At 42.8% G+C, this 18,735-nt stretch overlaps 1 protein-coding gene and 1 long non-coding RNA gene across 6 annotated transcripts in view; one reads left to right on the top strand and one right to left on the bottom strand.

Moving 5' to 3' along the window:
* GRIP1 (glutamate receptor interacting protein 1) overlaps positions 1-18,735 on the top strand; it is a 1,044,357-nt gene that overhangs the window by 262,738 nt on the left and 762,884 nt on the right. The window lies entirely within an intron of this gene.
* The window catches only part of LOC138288561 (uncharacterized), a 104,476-nt gene that overhangs the window by 23,452 nt on the left and 62,289 nt on the right, over positions 1-18,735 (bottom strand). The window contains exon 2 of the long non-coding RNA XR_011202458.1: positions 18,475-18,712. This is a non-coding gene — a long non-coding RNA (uncharacterized lncRNA). The remainder of the gene's footprint in view (positions 1-18,474; positions 18,713-18,735) is intronic.

Genomic DNA, 18,735 nt, shown 5'->3' with positions numbered 1-18,735 from the left:
GATTACTATGCAAGAGGAGGATGTAACATTTTGAACAGGGCATGGTAGCTCTGCTTTTTCAGTCATATCACTTTTTGGTTCATTTGGGATTAAGAGACATTTTATATGTCTAATTATAGGAAATAAATCCTCATCCTCACACTGAAGTAACAAAGGTGCCCATGAAGAAATCTGAGGTTCTTATTTGTATCTGGAAATTAAGGGAGGTCTTTGGCTCTGGGTCATCATTGTAACAAGAATTTTCCCTAAATGTTCAGCCTAAGAAGGCCAAGTAAAGTATGTAGAGACAATTCTAGCAGGTTAAGGGTGTGTTGTAGGCCAGTGTGCCGTAGGCTGAAATGTGTAAGAGCTCAAGGACCATTCCCAATCTACAAACCTGGTGGCACTACCCCAAGGCAGCTGTGCCAAGAGCCCTACTGCAGAAGGGGTTTTAGCTACAAACTAGTGAGATAGCCCAGCAAGCAGAGGGTCCACTGATGAGGTCTGTGCATATCCGGAATGACCCAGAGTGAAACTTTGGAATGGCCAGCCAAGGCTTTCAACTTTTCAAGGGCAATGGACTGAGTGCCAGTGAGCTCTGCCATTATATGTATTATTAAAGCACTGTCAGACGCGTGGCTAAATTATGGGTGCTGCGTTGAAAACAAAATAAGTAACACTATTTACCTTATTAATTATCTAGCTGATGACCTATTTAGTAGATCAAATGTCTTTTGAAGCTGCTATTGTTGCATTAGAATATACTTAATAAAGTAAAGTGGCCTTTATGTCCCTTTTCAATCATTGGATTTTTAATTCCAGACTCTTTCAGCTTTTGGCTTGAGACTGTATCAGTCGCCTCTTGGCTCAGGCCAAGGGAGTAATCTCTCACTTAATCTTTTTTGGCTGCATATATGTATCCTTTCTTCTTCACTAGAGTGCTTGCATTGAGCTACAGGATGGACGACTTTTCAAGTCTTATCAGCCTTCTCTGTTATCTACTGCTCCCTCACTCCTGCGTGTCTTGATTCAGTGTGCTAACGTTACATGTGTTAGCCTACAGGCCTGGGTTAAACGTGCTATGTCAGTGCTTGTGTTTTTTACTGCATCCGACTGCCGCATTTGGTGCTTAACACCCAGGTGTATTTCACTTGTAGGACTTCTTTAAAAAGTGATGCTACTGGAACCTGTGTGTATTAGGCATCTTGTGGTTCCATGATGAGCTGCATCCATTTCTTCAGCTTTTGAAGATGAAAAAAAAAAAACTTGTGGCGCTCACAGTGCTAACTTCTATGTAAGGCTTTTCCTGGTGCCAAACATAATTGGGTGATAGTAAGGGATTGCCTACTCTTCCGGCTCGCTGCCATGCTTCAAAGTGCTCTTCAGACAGCTCACTGTATAATTATGACTCCTTCGCAGCATTTTGAGGTCATAGACTCCTTGGAAGGATGAAGATCTGAAGCCTGCCTCTCATGGCTGTAACGCCGCAGGCAGCAGTTTTCTCTCTGTTCCAGTCACCTGCGGTAACGAGCAGGCAAACATTTTCTTCTGATTTTTCCATTTACATATCGGAGCCGGATCATTTTCTTTTAGGTGACATCTACCGACTGCCCCCGATATTCAATTTCTACCACCCGTGTTGTGGTTTGCAGGCGTTTTAAGGGCTTCTGTACCCATCCCCATAACATTTGGAAGATTATGCAGAGAATTTTTAATGTATCTCTTGGCTCCCCGGAAAGCCACAGAGTCATGTCAGAGCTGACTTTATTGTGTGGTCCAGTTAATCGCAAGCGGAATCTAGAGGATCGTCCTGGTATACAACCCACCTGAGCTGGACAAATCAGATAGTCTTCAGCTTTTTATCCAGGACCTTGGCGAGGATCATAATGTCTGCTTTTAGCAGGGAATCGGCCTGTAACTTGAACAGTCCTTGTCACGCATAGGAAGTAATCTAGCTCCTCTATTCCCATTCATGTGTTCTGGATCTGAAAATGTGTCGAATGATGCAGATATGTAGTTAGGCATGCATCTCCATCAGTTAATACTTTTAGTGCATCATCTAATATTGGAATGGTATCTATTTCTGTACTATATTTGGCATGATACTTGGATCAAAATGGTTTTAGGAGGTGGTTATATATTCCAAGATTGGTAGTCTAGATGGTGGAGACTGATAAGGTTGACTTTTAAAATGTCGACTACATTAAAGTTGAGGTAATAATGTTGTGCCGTTTATTATTTCACATGAGTGACATGGGCAGCTTTCGGAGCAAACTGACTTCTTTTAAAGAGTTGTTTTCGAGCACACGTGATGAGATATTGTGTTTGTACCCCTTTAACAAAAGAGGTGGGGAATAGTGTCTTTGGAGTAGGAGAAGGAATTTGTTGAAAAATGATTTGTATACTGGATTATGTATCAAGTTTTTCAAATGTGGAAAAGTTGGGAGGGTCTCCTCTTATAACCTAAGAAATTGCAGACTTTTTCCCTTTCCAGTGAGTTGACAGTGTATTACATAACTTTTTTCTGCAAAGAAAAATGGTATGCTGTTGACATGCTTGGGAGCTAGAGATTTTCAAGGTAGAGTTCACACACTGCTGAATAAGGTGAGAAAGAGTTTTATCTTAGCTTATGTCATCTTCAATTTTATTTTTGAAGTAGTTAGACACCGTGGCCATTACACCATGGTCAGGATGAGAGCTTTATGACTTTTTCTTTGTTCGTTGAGGGCACCGAGGGATTCCATCGAGGTTAAAAAAAAATATTTTCTAGTTGCTTGCTTTTGTTTAATCCTATTGGGTTCCTGGGTGCATTTGTTTTTTCTTGAAAGACTTCTCATTTAGGGGGTGTGAATTTATCCAAGATGTTCAAGGTCATCTTATTAAAAAAGGTTGATGAAGTCACTTGTTGAAATCAGTATGGTATTTCCATCAGAGGCAGTCTTCAGATTTAATCATAGGGTGGTCAGGCCAGTTAGTGTCCAGGGGAGTTAATTTGAAGTTGAGAATCCATTGCATCCAGGGTGTTGCCTTCTTTGTAGGTTAGGTAGAAGATGGCCTGTGTCAGGTAATGACGTGAACAGGTATTGAATGGAGTTTTGCTAAGAGTGTTTTTCTTACATGTTATAGCCAGGAGGTCGATAAATGATGCAGAAACATGATTTGTTGCGTTTTAGTTTCAGACTAGCTGACAGTTGTTCAAAGGATACAAAAGTTGGGGAGTTTCTGTTGGAGCATATGTATGACGGCAATTCTTGCTCCATTTTTGTTTGGTCTGTTCAGGTAGTAGTCCTTCGGAAGAAATTGATGAAATGGGCGAGACCTAGGTTTCTGTGATAGCTATCATGCCTAGATTGAGTGAGGTTAGAAGATCTGCTATTTTGCAAATAGAGGCCTTAGCGGACCTTCTCGTTAAGATTTCAATGGAGAAGTTTTCCAAGCTAGAGCAGTAAAACCTATGCCAGATTATTTTCTTGTCTGAAAAGACAATCTATACAAAGAGCAATCTATTTAGATTTTGGAGCATCTGCTGGGAAGGGCAAATGTGTTAGCTGCTAACGTTATTATCAGTGTTAGTGTTTGATATATATATATATATATATATATATATATATATATATATTAATAATAATATGTTACTTAAGCAGCATTTTTATCCAAAACCAATGCACAGTCAAATCTGAACTCATTTGATTGTCCTCATAAAGGAACCAGGCTAAGTAGACCTTGCCGACATTCGAACCTCCGGCCTGCAAACAGTGCTGAACAGCAGTCACTCAACCCACTGACCTGTCTTTCTGTCATTAGCAACTGCCTGCACGAAAGAAGGCAGAAGTCACCACATCATTTCACTATTTGCAAGATGTTGAGGACCTGCTGGAGACTCATTTTAGCCAGTTTACAAGATCAACAGCTGACTTGCTCACTTACACCAGAGCAGTTTTCCTATTGATTAAAGATCCTGTACTCGTAGAAGTAAATAGTGACCACTGTGCCAGAAAGATAGCTCAGTGGAATAATGCTGTTACTGCACCCTTGAAGCCATATGTTTGAATCTCAGCAGCCCAGCTCCTCCTGCTGATATTGCAGTGAGTGTCATTGGGTTGTGATAATAACACCTTACCTTAAAGCAAGTGATCTTGAATAAAGTGTCATGCAAGCTTTGATTTCACTGTTATCAGCAGATACTATTTCTGCTTTTGCAGCAGTCTGTCGATCCTTGTGTATGTTGTCTCTTTCGCGCTCCAAAAGACCATCTGCTGGGGCTGGCACCAGAACCCCCAAGATACTTCCAACTTCTGCCCACGCGCTCAAAATATCACAGCAATTTTCATAATGAGATGCAGCTCTTGTTTAATTAAACATATGTTTCGATTATGCAGCAGGCCAGGGTCCCTCACTTCTTTCCATGCCACCAATATTGTGCAATTGGTGATTTTGTGAATTTTCAAATTTGTAAGTGAGAAGGAGGCAAATAACTCGCTTGGAATTCAGTGGGTGCTGGAGTGGAGCCATCTATGCACTGGCGCCCCTAGAAGGAGCTAACTGAGTTACATGTGCTAGATACGGGCCCGTACTTTGTGGATGCCAGCTTGCCCGCAGCTCGTCTCATTCATTGCATGAGGGCAATTACCTACCCACGGGTGTTGACCACCTCTGGTCCGGTGAGGTCAGTGGTACTACACTGGACTTCCAATCCATGGAAGAAAATCAAGGGAAACATTGCAACAAGTGTTTGGACTCATGGTGGATCATTTTAGCAAACTCCATAACAGAGAAAAACAGATATTGAGAGCAAAAGAGTGTTTGAATGTTGTTTTTCAAAACTCAAGTTGGCTGAGTCGGCTCGAAATATACATGTGGGCCTTAAGGGCACATTCAGATAAGTTTCTCTCAATGTTTCAAAAATGCTTTATTTCTAAATTGTTATTCTTATTCAGCAATGTGCAGCATTAAGGGATGGTGTGGTTTGTAGGGATTAGCGGAGGGCAGTGCTAAGGGGTTTCTGGGGGCAGGGAAGGGTAGTGTTAAGCAGTTCTACAGGTTTTGAGGTTCAAGGATGGGTAGTGTTAAGGAGTAGTAAGGGTTTTTAGGATTCAGGGATGGGTAGCATTAAGGAGTAGCAACAGTTTTTAGGGTTCGGGGGTGAATAGCGTTAAGGGGTAGTACGTTTTTCTGTTTGTGGAAGGGTAGGGTTACTGGGTAGTGCAGGACTTTTTCAGTTTGAGGGATGGTCGCTCTGAGCGGTAGCAAGGAGTTCGTAGGGTTCACAGAAGGGTAGGATCAAGAGGTAGAAAGGTTATGGGAAAGGTAGCATTAAGGATTGTAAGGTGTTTTTAGGGTTCAAGGAAGGTGTTTAGGTTTTTTTTTTTGTATTCAGGGAAGGGTAGCATTATGGGGTAATGGGTACATAATTCAGCATGGGTTTTTAAGGTATAGGGATAGGTAGCATTAATAGGTAGTAAGGGAGTGTTATGTTTCAGGGAAGGGGGCGTTAAGGAGTAGCACGGAGTTTGTAGGCTTAAGGGGGGGACGTCAAGGAACAGAAAGGGGTTTTTAGGATTCAGAGAAGGGTAATTTAAATTACAGTATACTAAATAAGTGAATTATTTTTTGTAAGTATTAACTATTATGTGGGAAGTTAATTACATATAAGATTAGTATTGAACATTTCAATTATCTAATTAAAACTATTAATTAACAACTTTTGGGAGCTGGGGAATTTAAAACAGTCTCTACATGCCATATATCTTAAAACCAGGAACTGGAAATAAAAACACCATTCTCACAAGGAGTGCCATCATGAGGCATCCCTGAAGTTGAACATGACAAGAGAAGGCAGGAGAAGGCCAGCACTACAATACAGCAACACATTCCTCCTTACTGCCCTCCTCCATCTATGTTCCTGCCAGAGAAGAACACAAACCATAATTATCTAATTATCTAGTACACCTATAGCATTGCAGTGGCATGTGTTTGACCTAGAGGCTAAACTCTGTTGTAACAAAACACTTAGAGTTCATATAGAGCTCTGGCTATTACAACGTGATACATAAATGATTACAGCTTCTGGAAGGTACGCACTTTTTCTGTAGAGGTACACACCTTCTGCCTAATCAAGTCATGTATTACTGTCCATCATCATGTGATACGTTAATCAGTCAGTCTATTCAGGTGCTCCTACAATAACGGTGCCGTGAACGTGAATAACGTGACAGATTAGTGCCAGGTGATATATACAATATGTACAAAATTGTGGTTAGAAATTAAAGCAATCTTCAAAGAGGACCCCTTCAATCCAGGTGTCCTGAAGTCAACTATCTCATCATACATTAACCCACAATGAGTTGACACAACTCATTCACGTTCACTGCGCCGTTACTGTAGGAGCCCCTGAATAGACTGACTACTGAATGTATTATTGGAGAAATGTTGTTTGAATAAAGGGAACATGCATTAGATCAACTTTCTTGATAAAGGTAATAAATTCTTGCCGTTGAAGTTAAGGGCTATACTTTTCCCTTGGGGTCTTGAAATCTTTTGCTATATGTACACACCCGGGTCCTAGGGTTACCGGGTTTGTCTCAGCTTTTCAAACAACATCAACATGCGGGAAGGATCAAAGTCCCTAACTGTGGTAGTCATGAAAGCTCTGTTTTAGGTTGATCAGATCAGGTCTAGTAACCGCTGCTCTGTGCAGCCAGACTTAAAAAACTAGGCATATGGCTAGATAACCTCTTGTCTAAGCAAGAACAGGCGAAACATATTGTGCAAACCATTACATTTCCGGCTCTATGCTTGAAACAAACTATAGTATGCATGTCTACCACTACCAGATGTACTTCTAGCCCATGATGGTGCTTGTTGCTACTTGCAGGATGTCTTTAAGGGGAGCAATTGTGCAACCTATGAGGCTTTGGAACAGGGCATTACAGCAACCCACATACAAGTGTTTGATGGCTTGCATCATAGATCTGAAGTCATTTTGCAGGAGCAATCGTTCTTCAGTAGAGAGAACAGGTGAAAGGCTGAATTGGTTTTCTTGGATATATGTTTCTTGTGAGTGATGATGGTGTCTAGAGTGATTGAGTGGCATTGCATTCTTTGAAAGCTGGTGTTGGAACTGGTCCAGGTTCATGTATTTGAACCAGTTTAGGACTAGTTTCAGCAAATTGTTCTTGGTAGGAATTATGCCCAAGTGGGATTGAGTTTCAGGTAGGTGCTAGACATTCAGGTTTAGATGATGTGTAAGCAGTGTTTGAGGCATTGCATATCTTTAGCCGAGGAGGCTGTCAATTAGAGTTATGTTTTTTCGGACTATTGGTGAATTTTGTTGCTGTAATCAGTGAGTACAGTCCCAAGGAGGAGCTCCATGTAAAGGTGGAGCTAGTGATTCTCATTACCAATAACTCCCAGTCAAAACGTTATGGTATGAATGATGGTGGGATGATCAGTAGTCTCTAAGGCAGCTGAGAGGGACAGCAATGTCAAAAGGCAAAGATCACCTTTGTCTGTTGTCAGGGGGGCATTGCCTGTGATTTGTAATGGTGCAGCTTTCATGCTACAGGGTGATCTGAAGCCAGATTAGTATTTATGCAGGAGATTATTGGTGTTGATGTGATCTTGGAGCTTTTTCATAGACTGCTTTTTCAGTGATCTTGCCAATGAACGGTAGGTGACTGAAGGCCTGGTAGATAGTGAGATCACTGGGGGCCAGTGTGTGTATCTTCAGGAGTGGGAGTATCTTAAAGAGTGGAGTATCTGGGTTTCTTAAGGGCTTCTGGGGACATGGTGTGGGTGAGGGATGTATTGACAGTAGTGAGAAAAGGGTGCAAGAGTCCTCTAGAGAGGGGTTTAATGAAGGGCCAGAGTAAGACATCATTTTCATAGGATTTGCAGATGTTGCAGTGCTTTATTGTCTTGAATAGTGTTCTTCTTCCGTTGGCAGATTCATTATTGGTGTTGGTAAGGTACTTAGCTTGGGGTGATGTGATGAGTTGTCTGCATGTTGTGTGGAGGGACTTCAGTGGTGTGAAGTCATAGATGGTTCTGTTTTTCCTTACATTTCCCCGCTCTTAGGATGGAGTATTTGTTGTTTGCAAAGTCTTTGGAGCTGTAAGCACCTGCAAAGATTGCCTTGCACTTTAGTTTGTTAATGGAAAATCTTTGTGGCATATGAAGGTTTGTTGTTGAACATGGTGATGGAGGTTGGGAGATAATCAATATCGGATTGGGTAATGGGAGGTGTGCATTGGATGGTTGGTGATAATTTGGCCATTAAAAACTGTCAGTTGGATGACAGTTTGTACCATGTTTGAGTTGTCAATTAGATTGAAGAGGGCGTCTCTTCCTTTTTTCATGCTAGAATTGTCTAAGAGGTTGAACAATGGTGGTTTGAGCATGCTGGATGAATGAGGTTGTAAGGAGTTTCGAGAATTTGTCTATGAGGTCTTTGTTCTGTCCAGGAGGCCTGTGGATGAGATAATATGAGAGTGGGAAGTAGCATGGGAGAGGCACCATGGAGTTTGTTTGCTTGCCTGTGTCAAGGACCAGGAGGACTTGAGGATAATGTAGAGTCCTCCTCCCTTCCTGTGTGCATTTTAAATATGCTGGAGTCTGTAGCCTGAATGAACAACAAAATCTTGGTTATGTTATGTCTCTTTGTGTAGCTCACTAACAACCTGTGAAGGTATGCAGGTGCATAGGTGTGTGTCCTCTTGAAGAGCCAGGTCTTCTGATTCTTGCAGGACTCGAGATGTGAGGAGGAGGCACTGATGTGCTATGAGAGGCTGTTCCATGTTTTGATGTGATTTATGAGAACTAACAACCTCCTGTTTTGCTCTTGTGTGGGGTATATGCGCGAGTGAGTGTGAGACTGATCGTAGACGTCTTTCAGGCTGGTGAAAGTGTATGCGGTTGTTGAGGTATGGTAGACAAGTGTTTTGTAAAACTTTGTGTATGTGAGGAGTTTCTGGGGAATGAGTTGCCCCCGGTGCCAGGAGAGCTGGGAGAGGCAACCATTGAGCCCTGACTACAGTTTTCTGGGGGTTGAATGACTGGCTGGCTCTTGACACTGACATCGGTCAGTGGCCCCTGTTGATTAATGTTCATATGGGCAGAGTGTTCTTTGGGATGGGGTCAGTAGTGGAATGGGCCACATGACTTTGTGGGCCACAGTAGTACTATCTACTTACCGGGCTGCATCTGTAAGCAAGGTAAGGTTAGGTGCAGCACGGATGAGGTCCACAAGTGAGAGAAGTGTTCCCCATTGGTCAGTCCAGTGGCTTAGGAGAGTGTAGACAGAGGGATCCAACTTAGTTCAGAAAGGCATAGTACTGATAGGTGCCCCTGTATAACAGGGTCTTCGTCCATGTTCTATCACCTAAGCAGGGACGCCCATCAAGGTAATAAGTCTACCCTAGTTTTTGGCTGGAGGGGGGGTCGTGTTAGACTTGGTCCGTTCTGCAGGGTCATCCGCAGACTTTTTGCCTTCACCTTGTTTTCTGAACCTGTTTTGCTTTTGGCTTTTAGGACTCTGTGCACTTTACCACTGCTAACCAATTCTAAAGTGCTTGTGCTCTCTCCTTTAAACATGGTGAAAATGGCTTACACCTAATTGGCACATTTAATTTACCTTAGTTTCATTAGGAAAGTGGTACTACATGTACCCAGGGCCTGCAAATTAAATGCTACTAGGGGGCCTGCAGCACCCACGTAAGTAGCCTTTTAAATCAAATCTGGCACCAACAACAATAACTAATTAGCCAGTGTACTTGCTGGAATCTTTGGCATCTGTACAGGTGAGGGAGTGTGGCCTATAAGAATCACACTGTGTCGGCGATTTACCTGGCTTTAGTAACATTACTCATATGCAAGGGTGTATTAGTATGTATAGTCTCTTCATTTAACATAAATTATATTTTTGTATATTGGCATGTAAAATATTTCCATACAGTGAACTATTTGAAACCATCTACAGTATTCTTTAGAACCCTTTGGAAACCATTAACATTATTCTTGAAGATAATTAGGCAACACAATAGTAGTATGGATATAAATATAAAACGATAAACACATTCACAAAAGTGAGTCAGCTGTTTGCTTGAGACAGGGGAGGAATGACATCCTACCTTGATGAGAAGGAAGCAGTACATGACATAGTAATGGGTCACAGAAGACAGATTTAGGAGAAAAGTGGTCAGGAGTTTTTAGTTTCAGTGGTCCATGGGTGGTCTTCACCCTCTCTCTTCCAGCGAATTCCTTAAATAAATATCAGAAACATTGGCAGACCAACAACTTCAAAATGACCTTGAAACTTATCTCTTATTGTCAGTCCATTCAGGAAATTAGAACAAGTCATGGAACAGAAACCGCTTTCTTGGGAGAGAGAATGCAGCCTCTGACATGCTGAATCTTAGCATGTTATTACATTTCATGGTCTATCTGCAACCCTGCACCTTCTGCTGGTTTAAGTTCTTCCTGCAGGATCAGACTCAGAAAGTTACATTTGGCACATTTTCTCCAAACTGACCAATCTGGTCTGTAGGGTGCCTCAGAGATCACCCTGTCACCAGTACTGTTTGACATATATCTGCGTGGACTCTTTTAGCTCTTCCCTGACTCCAGAATATGCACAAACCTATGTCGACTATATCCAGCTGTAGATGAAGCAAAACTCTGACTCCCTTTGTAGCTCTAGAATCTTCGCAAACAATTCTGGGTGGGTCCTAAACTGTCATTCCACTCAGTGCTTACAAAACCGAAATTATTACCTTTTTGTTGCAGAGGCAGAACATCTTCCTTGCCCTTCAACCTTCCCTTGGTCTTCAGTCAAGCTCTGAAGCAGGAATTCATAGTCAAAAACATATGCTTTTGATTTGTTACCAGAAATCTTGATACTTGAAATCACTCTGTTGGTGTCTGATGAAAGCACACATTCATTTCAATATAGGCTGCCTGGCCGTCAAAAGACTTTGCCTCAGTATGTGTCTCTGCTAAACTCAGTTAGTAAGTATTCATCAGAGATCTTCACAGCATCAGACATACATTGCTGGAGGGCCCAGTTTTGCTTCACTAGGGACCTGCCCATTTTGTGTCAAAGCGCTAGTTTCTGGAACAGTCTTCCTACTGATCTAACACAGACCTCCTCTCTTAGTGTCTTCAGCAAAAGCTGAAGTACAGTTTGTTTGGGAACTATCAGTTCCAAGAGACTATCACTATAGAATTGCAGTCAGTTTATAAGTCAGTCTGTGTTTAGTTGCTTCTCTGCTGACTTGTGTTTCCGAAACTCAGAGCATGAGGCGCGAAATGCGTCCTGTTCCAATCTGGCATTGTGGCTTCTAGGAGTGGGGACAAATAGAGACAGGTGGATTGGCAGATCTGACTTTGCAGTGATAGCAACTTCGACATGACTGGTCTTCGGGCATTAGGCCTCATATCATAAAGGATGCATGAGGAGCTGGAGGAACCTTATGCTCTAGTCCCTGCTTCTACCACTAAGATGTACTGATAGTGAGGTGGAACAGCCCCGCTCCACAGAACACTTTCTTTTTAAGTTGTAGGGCTGCAGGCCTCAGAGGCAAAGGGCTTCCTTTTCTAGCCACGTCTTGTGGCCAAGGTAAGTGGAAGAGCAGACCTGGCAGGTTCGCAATCATTGGGGGTTACGTTAAAAATCAGGGTAATTGATTGTGTTACTTTTAGGAATAGGACTATGATTAAATGTGTAGTTAGGATCAGATTTTAGGTTAGCAATAAGGTCAAGATAAAGCTAAGCAGGCTTAAAGTTCGGTAGGGTTTAAGATTGAGTGTAGGACTAGGAATTACAAAAGGCTTGGTTAAGGTAGAGTGAAGCTCATAGAGTATTTTTTTTTTAGCAATAGGCTTAATGGTAGTTCTGGGCTTAGTCTTTGCACTAGGTTTAGCATCAAGGCTAGAATTAGGGTAAACCATAGTATTGGGATTCATATAAATTAGGGTTAGAGATAGGATCAGCGACAAATCTAGGAATAATGTTAGGAGTAGGTTTAAGCTTAGTGATAGTGTAGATGTCCTAATGAAGTTGCTGTGCTGATGTAATAGTTAATATGCATTTATTGTTTAAGTAATGGCTTCCATTTTGTGATTGCAAATTAGTGGTAGTTTATAAGTTGTTCTTTGTTAGATGTATTCATGTTTTATCTGTGTTTTTGTAAATTTGTTTTCATTTAATATTATTAATCAAAGAAAAGACCATAAAGCAAATACATAACAAGCTGAACTGTTAGTACTGTGTGCACCTGACATGGCACAACTCGAGACGGATCCTTTTTTTAAAAAGCAGTTCAGTTTTATAATATCCTGCTGTTTGAGTAAGCACCATATGGTTCAGTTCTAATCATTATGAATATTTTACCCTGAATTATGCAAATGTCAAAGCAGCATGCATGGAATGTGCTTTAAGAATAACTAAATCTGCAAGCAATCTAGTATGTTAACCTGTTTATTGTGAGCGTATACCGGGAACCCATACATGGTGCTGGGCCTGACATTTTGTAGCAAGGATAATATTTGAATATATTCAGTTGAACCATGGAGGAATTTCATGGGGAAAAGAATGCAAAGGTGTGGATTTTCATCAGGAAGTAAAATGGCATCGAACTTACTGAAATGAAATCCAATGTATTGTGTATTCAGTTAAAAAAACAGTGTGGATTTTTTGAAGCACAGATTACGTTTATAAGTTTCTTATTTCAGCTCACACTTTTCCCCAAAAAACGAATAAACAAAACTTTCAATCTACAGTATATATTAGTTAAAATATTCATAAAGAATAGCCCATACAGTGAGACTAATGCAAAAAATCAGTAATGCTTGTCTCGGGTTCTAATGCAACGCTTTACAGTGTAGGAATACATGATCCTCTGTCTGTAATTAAATAAAATAGCCAGTGCTGTGTCCATGAAATGCTTGGGGCTTTATTTATTGAAAAGGTGCAAACCTCTCTGGACCCTAAGTCTTGCATATGGACAGCCTTGTGCTATCTGTTGTTGAAGATCTGTTGTGCACATTATAACTACTTAAGAGTGCGCTGTGGGTCAGCCATTGCTTAGCACTGTTGTCACACTCATTTCTTGCTTGTTATTTAATCACTTGCCTTCCTCTTCTTGTATTGGTTCCTACCTTGGATTATGGCCTCTACGCTATTCTTTATCCTTTGAATGCTAACTTTTATGTAACTATTTTTTTATTTTTTTCATTCTACAGTCCATGAGAGTGCATGTGTTTTCTAGCTTTCTCCCTCTTTCTTCCACCTGTCAAATATCCCCCATCCCATACGGACTGTGTTGCTCCCCGTCCCTCCCAACCTGTCTGTAAAGACATAGAAACGGGGATATTTGTGCAGGGTCATGTCTGAAGAGCAACATGTTAAGGGTTGTTTTTGGTTATATCCTGCATTGCACAAGTTGCAAGAAAGCATGTACTTTGGCACACAAAGGCCTAAATGAGTCTGTGGGAAGGGCGCTCTGCTGCACCCCCTCGGCTGGCGTTTGAGGCAGAAGGTGGACCTCACACTGCACTTCTCCTTGAGCCTCGTAAATCTGCTCCCTGTGCTAATAAAGAAGACTTTGGCCGAATCTCGTGGAAAGTAAATTAGGCTTTGTCAAGTGTTTCACTTTACATTCTGCTACCTCACTCTTTTTACATTTTGATCAGTTTCCAGAGTGAAACATGTTTGGAAAAAAACATGCATTTATAAAGATTGAAAACATTAAATCCAAGCTCCAGTTTTGAAATACCGTGAGAGATGTGTTTGATTTTCCGCAAGCATTTTGAATTTTATGACTTTTTGTAAGCAATACTTTACAGACAAATAGTGTCATATCCCACAGCCCTGCACCCGCATTAGATAGGTGAGACCTACTGCCTTTGCCAGTGCTTGTTCTTTGAGTACTTCCTGGGAGTGCCAGGGCGTAACACAGACCACCCTGAAGCCTCTGGGGTGGGGGCCTCCCAGCTGAAGTGGACCCTCCAGCCCTTGTTCTTGCCTTCTTCCCTACGTGCTGCTTCCCTATCACATCTCACTCACAAAGCTCTTGTTGTTGCTCCCCACCCTTCCAAACTCATCTGTGAAACCACAACAAATTATATATTTTTTTTGCTGGGGGTTACTTATAAGGTTGTTGGGCTTTCTCTCCTGCATTTCACATTGTAGGAACACCCTGCCTTGAAAATCACAGGCAGCGTGTATGGCGTTGGGGGAGTGGTGGGCTGCTGCAATCACTCAGCTGATAATTGAGGCAAAATGTATACGGGATATGACTGAAATGAGATGGTTCTTCTCCTGGAGATCCATACAGCTGTTCCTTGGACTGCTGAAGAACACCCAGTGGCTGGAGCATTTGTTTTAGATCCGAGTCCGTGGAGAGTAAATTAGGCCTTTGCAAGAATTTACCTTTAAATTCTGCCACGTCTTATTTAAGGAATCAGACAGCTCTCATTTTCTTTTAGGTACACTCAACTAACTCACACGCTTCAGGCTTTTTGAATTCTGTTCCTTATTACCTGTGTGAAATGTATTTGAAAAAGAAACCGTGCGATTTAAAAAGATTGAGCATATTGTTCAAGATACCTTAAGGTCTGTTTGCTTTTCTTCCAGTATTTCAAAAAGTGTTCTTACACATTTTTTTGACAATGCTTTACAAGCAAGCATTAGAATAGCCAAACTCGTGTCACTCCAGTATCTCCCTCTTTGCCATTGCCTGTTTTAGGTCTCACCCACAGAATGTTTAACTTCGCAACAAACCTGTTATATCCAATTGGAGTGCTCTTGGAGTACACTTTGTATGCTTACCTTGTCTGTGACGTGATGACTTTCGAGTCGGTCTTAGTTTTCTGCTCCTCATGAAGTGGGTTTACTCCCTCGCCTAATATTTGTCCCACTGAAGAAACATTTCAGTCTCACCATCCATTGATTGGATGAGTTGTATCCTTCCAATGCATATGGAAAATCTTGTAATGCTGTGCCATAGGGACTATTTTATCTCCCCACTTCTCCCTCCAATCCCAGCCTTGCTCCCTTAATACAAAAGTACAAAAGAAACATTATTTCAAGATGTGGCAGTGATGCATACGAGTGGCTATATGGTTGCCATCTGGGGAAAAAATCAGCATTGGCAATGCTGGTAGCTCTTTGCCCTGGTATCGTGGATGAGACCTATTAGCTTTGCAAATGCTTGATAATACTTTGTGTCAGTATAGGAAGAATGCTTTAATACAGTAAGAACAGCTCCCCAAAGGGTAAGTCGGAGTTATGAAAAACACAATTGCTCAGAAAGCCTTTTCCTCAGCTCTCATCCCACTGGGGCACTGTCTTCCCTTTTCTAATCAAAGGAAAGTTGTCATGCTTTGGGCTGCGTCTGTCATCACACTTCTGAGCCTATGTGCTTCTGTTGACCCGGGCATCTTCTCTGGGGGGGCAGGGTAGGCGGTGAGGATTCCTGGCTCACGGGTATTTTTAAAATACACCTGGTTTGAAACCTGCAGTAAGTAGCTTCCAGGAAGTTGCTGAGTGTGAACATTCAGCACTGATTAAATATATAGCCGAGGCGCATTTAAAGAGAGTCGGAGATTCCACTATAGCTGCTAGTATGTTACAGTTTCTTTCCACAGCACCCGAGCAGCGCTTAAAATCCATTTCCATTTGAATGTGCCCCGTTGAGGGTTATGCACTGAGCGCTGGCTCTCCTGCAATGCTGCAGTGTTTAGTGTTTTTTTTTCTGGTACTGTGGTGGCTTCCAGCAGATAGCTTCTCATCCAGTGATATCCCAGCACAAAGCCACTTTCAAAGTGTCTTTCACACTTCTCGAGGTCACCTACATCCTTTAGCTCCTCGGGTTGTGGTAGCTAGTGTTTTAGGTGGGAAGCCAGTTGAAAAGGTGGAATAGTTACTGTTAGAAATGTGATCTCTAGTTGGCAGTCGGTTTGCACACTGTCCAAGTAGGGACCCTCACTCTAGTCAGGATAGGGGAGATACCCACTCAGATAACCCCTGCTCACCCCTTTGGTAGCTTGGCATGAGCAGTCAGGCTTATCTCCAAAGCAATGTATAAAGCATTTGCACCTAACACACAGTAATACAGTGAAAACACTACAAAAGGACAGCACACCAGTTTTAGAAAAATAGCCAATATTTATCTATGTAAAGCAAGACCAAAATGAGAAAAATCCAAAATACAATAATAAGGATATGAATTTTGCAAGGAATAACTTAATAATACAGTTCCTTGAAGTCAATAGCTCCGTCTGGGGCTATCATGGTGTCGTGAACAACAAATCGAATAGTTCAGGCCGGCCTCGGCATTGCGGGCCAGCTACGGTGTCGGGAAGACCCACAAACAGTACCTTGGAAATGCAGGGCGTTGTCGTGATCCTGGCGATGAGATCCAGAGTGTGGCGTCGCTGGCGTCAGTTCTGGAGGTCAGTGCGGTGGTCGTCGGGCCCTTGATGTCACACGCATTGCAGATCGAACTCCGGGCTGATGACGAAGTCAGGAGCGCTGGCGTTGATAGCGTTGGGGCTGCGGTGCGAAGTGGGACGGTGTGATGTGTGGTGCCCACAGGTCACGTGCAGGCAGTGGCTCGGTGACGGCGTTTTGCAGCGTTGGTGAGACCAGGACTGCGGTGTGAAGTGGGGCGGTGCAATGTGCGGTGTATCCAGGTCACGGTGCAGGCAGCGGCGTCATTGCTGAAGTACTGTCTTTGGTAGGCTCAAGGCGGAGTTATGATGTGGGGCAGGCTCCGTGCGGTGCCCACGGGTTTAATTGCAGACAGGCATCTGTGTCAGCGTGGAACGTCGTCGTCAGGGATGCTAAGGCTACTGTGTGAACAAGGCGATGCTGAGTGCAGGGCCCTCAGGTCACAGTGCAAGCAGCAGCTCGTTGACGGTGTCAGGTGGCAGCGTCGGTGAGACCAGAGTTGCAGTGCGATGTGGGGCACGGCTCCAGGCGACCTCGTCAGGTCACACTGCAGTCAGCGGTGTTGTTGATGGCATTGCAGTGGTTTTTCTTCTGTTGCAGCACCAAACACCGTTCTCAGTGCTGTAGGTAAATTAAGCTGAAGTCTTTGATATCCCTGAGACTTCCAACAGGAGGCAAGCTCTTCTCCAAGCCCTTGGAGAAACTTCACAAGTCCAGTCTTTGCCCTTTTTAAAGTAGAAGCTGCAACTGCAGCCCAACCCAGCAAAGCACACACAGCAAAGGAGCAGTACTCCTCCTCCAGCTCTTCAGTCCTTCTCCTTGGCAGAGGTTTCTCTTGATCCACAAGTGTTCTAAAATTCTGGGGTTTTGGGTCCACTACTATACTCATTTCTGCCTTTTGAAGTAGGCAAACTTAAAAGGAAAGTCTCTGTTATTCAGAAGATCCTTCCTTGCTCAGGCCTGGCTCCAGACGCACTACAGGGGGTCAGAGATTGCATGGTGTGAGGACAGGCACAGCCTTTCAGACGCAGGTGTCAGCTCCTCCCTCCCCACTCTAGCCCAGGAAGACTTATCAGGATAAGCAGGACACACCTCAGCTTCTTTTGTGCCACTGTCTAGAGGAAATGCACAAACATCCCAACTGTCAGTCTGACCCAGACGTGGATTCCACAGGCAGGCAGAACACAGAATGGTTAAGGAAGAAAGTGCCCACTTTCTAAAAGTGGCATTTTCAAACAGACATTCTAAAAACCGACTCTACCAAAAGATGTATTTTTAAATTGTGAGTTCAGAGACCCCAAACTTCACATCTCCATCTGCTCCCAATGTGAACCTGCATTAAAAGATATTTAAAGGCAGCCCCCATGTTAACCTATGGGAGAGATAGGCCTTGCAATAGTTAAAAATTAATTGCGCAGTATTTCACTACCAGGATATGTAAAACACACCAGTACATGTCCTACCTTCTAAATACACTGTACTCTGCCCATGGGGCTACCCAGGACCTATTTTAGGGGTGACTTATGTGTAGTAAAAGGGAAAGGGTACACTTGCCAGGTTGAATTTGCAGTTTAAAACACACTGCAGTGGCAGGTCTGAGACATGTTTACAGGGCTACTCATGTGGGTGGCACAATCAGTGCTGCAGGCCCACTAGTAGCTTTTGATTTACAGGCCCCGGGCACCTTTACTAGGTACAGTGCACTAGAGGTGCCAGTACATCAAATATGCCAGTCATGGAGAAACTAATCACCAGTACAATTTACACACGGGGCACTTGCACTTCAGCACTGATCTGCAGTGGTAAAGTGCGCAGAGACGATAAACCAGCAAAAACAGATCTGAAGGAATAGGAGGAAGGAGGCAAAATGTTTGGGGATAACCCCGCAAAAAGGCCATTCCCAACCGTTACGTGTTTTGGTTTGCTTACCGTTTACATTTTTTTGCTGCTTTCAAGAGTTTTTCTATTTGTGTGTTAAAATCTGGCTACTATAATTGGTTTACAGTTCACAAATCCTAATTATTGTTAATTAGTAAACAACATACGTGAATTATCTGGATACGTCCCGCAGGATGTGGGATTACCCGGGCCTTTTAATTCTTGTCCCTCCCCTCTTCCCTCCCGGCTCGTTGTATGTGATCAGCCTTTAATCCATAGAATCGAACCGCCTGACAGGTTGACGGATCTTCTGAGGGCGATTGCGGCTTGGAACGTCCTTTGCAGAAGGAATTTTCCAATACCTTGCGCGTGCATGAGGCTCCCTCTCGCCCTCCACTTCTGCAGCTGAGAAATAATAGGTAAAGAAA

This window comes from Pleurodeles waltl, chromosome 4_1 (genome assembly GCF_031143425.1).
Source record: "Pleurodeles waltl isolate 20211129_DDA chromosome 4_1, aPleWal1.hap1.20221129, whole genome shotgun sequence".
Classification (NCBI taxonomy): Eukaryota; Metazoa; Chordata; class Amphibia; order Caudata; family Salamandridae; genus Pleurodeles; species Pleurodeles waltl.
Note: the sequence above shows the minus strand (reverse complement) of the source record. Positions and strands in the feature narration are given on the sequence as shown.